The following is a 5,161-nucleotide window of genomic DNA, read 5'->3' as shown; positions in this document are numbered from 1 at the left end:
AGATCTTTCTTCAATGATGTTTCTGGTGGCTAAACTCTCAAACTTTGCATAGTGTGCAGCAGATCTGAATCTGTTTCGATCATATGGGGCCATGGTTGAGAAGGAAGAACAACGTAACCTGAAAACTTAGGCACAGACACACAAAAATCTACAATTCTGCAGATAAAATGAGAGCAATACGAGAACAGTGCGTATGCAAAAACAGAATAATGATCAGGAAATGATAGAAAAAATTTATATAGTAGGCCCAGAAACACATACGCGTATCATACGCTAAAATGACCGGGCAGTACGCGTATCATACGCAGCATACGCGTATGGGCAGAGGCGTTTTGAAGGGAAAAAATTCTAGATCACGTATCATGCAGTCCCATACGCGTATGGGTTGGTCCATACGCTCTTACCAACGGTCAAAAAATCAAACTGCATATATAGATCTCGTATCAAGTTCCATACGCGTATGGCTGCGTACCATGCCTCCCATATGCGTATGATACGCATATGGCCAGTGCCAATATCCTCAGATTTCAACATTCCATACGCGTATACTAGGCCTCATACGCGTATGGGCAGCCAAATTTTTCAACTCCCCTTTTTTTTAACTGAATTAAAGAAATTTGCGGTAAAACAAAATTCGTACCTTCCTTGGGTTGCCTCCCAAGCAGCGCTTCGTTTAACGTCGCATGGCTCGACGGTCTCCACATCAAGTTGTGAGACGAAGATATTGAATCAAACCTACTTCTTGGACTTGATGGTAAGGTTTTAACCTCTGGCCGTTGACTTTGAAAATATCCCCGTTACTTGGGTTTTTAACCTCCACCGCTCCATGAGGGAATACTTTAGTGACCACGAACGGTCCAGACCACCTTGACTTTAATTTCCCAGGGAATAGCTTCAACCTGGAGTTAAACAATAAAACAAACTGCCCTTCCCAAAATTCTTTCTTCTCGATCCTCTGATCATGCCATTTCTTTGTGTTTTCTTTATATATTTTGGCATTCTCATACGCATAGTTCCTAAATTCTTCTAACTCATGGAGTTGGAGAATTCGGGAACCATCAGCTTTTTTGGAATCGAGGTTTAAGAATTTAGTGGCCCAAAATGCCTTGTGCTCGAGTTCGAACGGCAAATGACAAGCTTTACCATAAACAAGCTGATATGGAGACATACCTATAGGTGTTTTGAATGCTGTCCTGTAAGCCCAGAGCACGTCATCCAATTTCACGGCCCAGTCTTTCCTAGAAGCATTAACGGTCTTTTCCAATATCTGCTTGATCTGCCTGTTGGACACTTCTACCTGTCCACTCGTCTGAGGGTGATACGGTGTTGCAATCTTGTGCTTCACATTGTATTTTTTTAACAAACTCTCCATAAGCTTATTCAGAAAGTGAGTGCCTTCATCACTAATCAAAACTCTTGGTACCCCAAACCGGGAAAAGATATTGTGTCTGAGAAAACTCACAACTACTTTAGCATCATTTGTGGCTAATGCTACAGCTTCTACTGTAACACCCCGTTAATTCTTGTTATTAATTTAATTATTTTTCTTTAATTAAATTATAAGAATTAATAATTTTTGGGAATTATGTGGAAAATGATGAAATATTTGGTTTGGGCTAGAGTGGTGATTAGCAGAAGGGGGGTGTTAGCTAAGCAAGCCCATTATAATATTTATTTTATTTTTCATAAAATAAAAGGATTTGGGAAAAGAGGAAGTAGAAGCAAAGGAGTCAGAGTCTGAGAAAGGAAGAACACGTGAAAGTGAGAAGAGCCAAAGGGGGAGAAGAACTTCGAAGATTCGACTTTGAGGTAAGGGGGGATTCTTCGGGTTAGTAATCCTTATGCGATTATAGGTAGTATGATTGATTAGGATTATTGTCTAGTTCAATCGTACGTGTCGGGTTTGGGAATTTTGTTAGGTTTTGATGAATTTGTATGAATTACATGATTCTGTCAATACTCATGATATATGCTGTTAATACTTGGATAAAGCTTGTCTGAAATGTGTGATGATGTGAAAATTGATGGTATTTGTGTGCTATGTTCGTATGTACCTGAAATTGGGGAAATGGGATAGGGTAAATGCTGTCAAAATGGTGAATTTTGCTGTGCAGGTACGTAGGAACCGGTTCCCATGTGGGACGAACCGGTTCCCCTTATAAAAAACAGAGCGTGTGGATTATGGGTAGCTGGGAACCGGTTCCCATGTAGGGACAACCCGGTTCCTCATAGTAGAAATCAGAAGCGTGTTTTGTAACACCCCAATTCTACCCAGGCATATAGGTACAATTATCAGAGTATAAAAATTAAATTCATAAAAATAATTAGGGCGTTACACTTAAGTAACCACGTAACCAAACATAGCATACTCGCAAAAGATGCGTAACACAAATAATCAAAGAGGACGGATACTCATAAACACCTGAATGTATTCATACTTATATAAATGCATCGGTAAACAAAATATCCACAACATTCTTCCAAAATACTTCGCATGAGAAGGTATTCAAAATACATGATACGAATGCATCTAAAGGATCAAATATATATCAAAAGGATCCTATAAGCATTATCTACAAAATAAGTGTTCGATCCCCCCCTAGGTGTTACGTATCATGAGCGGACGACACCAAAACGGACGACTACAAAGAGAGCACCTACACCTGCGGATCACCTGCACATTACCCACGAGTAGGTAACATTAAGGCAGAAGGGTGAGAATATAACTCATAAAGAAAGCATGATCAATATAGTAATGCCCACAAATATCATTAAGAATCATATAACAAGATAATCCAACGAGTCAACCACAGACAATATATAAGTAATGCGGTACATGAATGATAACATAAATTATAAAGACCGACGATGATGAATGAGACTCGACTATGCGTATGCATGTGGTACCAAATCCGGAGTAAAACTCCTCCTTGTCATTATGACAAATACACCTTGCCGAGCATTATGCTGGGACTTCTTTCCCTAAGGAAAATACACCTTTGTCGAGCAGTAAGCTACGACTAACCGTCATCGAGCATCTAGCCCCCACTGATGACCTCTTGCCACTCGGGCAAATACACCTTTTTACCGAGCATTAAGATCCCACTGGTAATAATTGCCAATTCAGGCCACCTGTTAATAGCATTCCGCCATTAACGTAATGAAATGTCATGCTGTGCATACAAACGACTCAATTACATAACAACAACAACAACAATATAACTCGGTCACATATCTACATCACACCGGTTATATTATTCTACACGGATACATCATCAAAATTGCCACTCAGGCGTTCATATTCACACAGCACACGTATACCGTCAAAACATACTTGATTAGCAAATATCATTTCACAAAATACATTTATGAAAAATCATTCAACCACCAACACAATCCTCTTTATCATAAAGCATACTCAAGGGTTCTCATAATACTTCAAACGGCGCGTAGAAACGACCTACGGTTCAAAAGATACAACAAAACAAAGTTGGAAAACAAAATTTCACATAGTCCGCTTGAGCTCCGCTCAGCGGACCCAGACAGGGAATCACCAAACAAAAATACAGAACCTCCGCTCAGCGGACCCAGACAGAGATCTCCTGCAAAAGAACCTCTGCTCAGCGGACCCCCTCCGCTCAGCGGACCTGCGTAAACCCAGAAAAACCAGTTCTGCAACAGACCGTCTCAGCTCCCTCTAAACCATTCAAAACCCATTTAAACCTTCATCCCAACACCAATACAACACAAACATGCTATATATACACCTAATCCATGATTATCATATGGTTGGATCATCACATATTATTTTTGACCTAAATTTCTTCATAAGCAAGAAAACATGGAGAAATGAAAAACAAACATGATCCATGGGAATATCTATCATCATAGTACACATACACACCACAAAATCAAGTTTATATCTTCAAAACTCACAAAACACACAATTTGCCATTGTTGAGCAAACTTGGAAAAGAGGAAGAACAAGAACAAAGCATACAAAACTACAAGAACCATACAATCAAGATAAACTATATTCATCCCCCTTACCTTGGTTGGATTCTTGGCTCTAGCTTGGTTTGGATTCCTACACTCTCTTCTTCTCTTTGTTTGTCTCTTCTTTCTCTTCTCTTCCCAAGTTCTCTTTCTTTCTTTCTATCTCAAAATATCTCATTTTCTCTCTATATCAAAATATCTCTTTCTATTTCTCTACTTCTCATTTTCCCCCACTCAACTTTCATAAATTCTAATTTTGGCCCAAATGTCACTAAACATTAATTCTAACCAATTAACACCCAAAACATAATAATTACACACATGGAAAGTAATAAGTAAAATATTAACATAATTAATATTTACCGACTGACTCGACTCGAAAACGGTAAAATTAGGAAAATGTAGCAAACATCACAATTAATCAGAAAAACACATTTATGGGCGTTACAACCCTCCCCCACTTAAAAGATTTTCGTCCTCGAAAATAAGATTACCTGCTACAAACAACTCAGGATAGGAATCTCGCATCTTGCTCTCCAACTCCCAGGTCAAACTCTCACCTGCCGCACTTAACCATACGACTTTCACCAAGGCGATCTCCTTGCCTCGCAGAGTCTTAGTCTCACGATCTTCAATACGCACCGGTATCGTCTCAACCGTCAGGTTCTCACGCACTTGCACATCATCCATCTGAATCACATGGGACGGATCCGCAATGTATCTCCTCAACTGAGACACATGGAATACATCGTGCAGATTAGAAAGACTTGGCGGTAACGCCACCCGATACGCAACTTTGCCAACTCGCTCCGATATCTGATAAGGACCAATAAAACGCGGAGTAAGCTTCCTCGATTTCAAAGCTCGTCCAACACCAGTCATAGGTGTAACTCTTAAGAATACATGATCACCGGCTTGGAATTCCAAATCTTTCCTTCGCTTGTCATGATAACTCTTTTGCCTACTCTGTGAACTTCTCATCTTCTCACGAATAAATTTCACCTTCTCTGTAGTCTCTCTTACTATTTCAGGTTCGAGTACCACACTCTCGCCCGATTCAAACCAACACAATGGAGTTCTACACTTACGACCATATAGCGCTTCAAAAGGTGCCATTCCGATACTGGAATGAAAACTGTTGTTGTAAGTGAATTCTATCAACGGA

Source organism: Vicia villosa, linkage group LG7 (genome assembly GCF_029867415.1).
Source record: "Vicia villosa cultivar HV-30 ecotype Madison, WI linkage group LG7, Vvil1.0, whole genome shotgun sequence".
NCBI lineage: Eukaryota > Viridiplantae > Streptophyta > Magnoliopsida > Fabales > Fabaceae > Vicia > Vicia villosa.
This window is presented reverse-complemented; position numbering follows the sequence as displayed.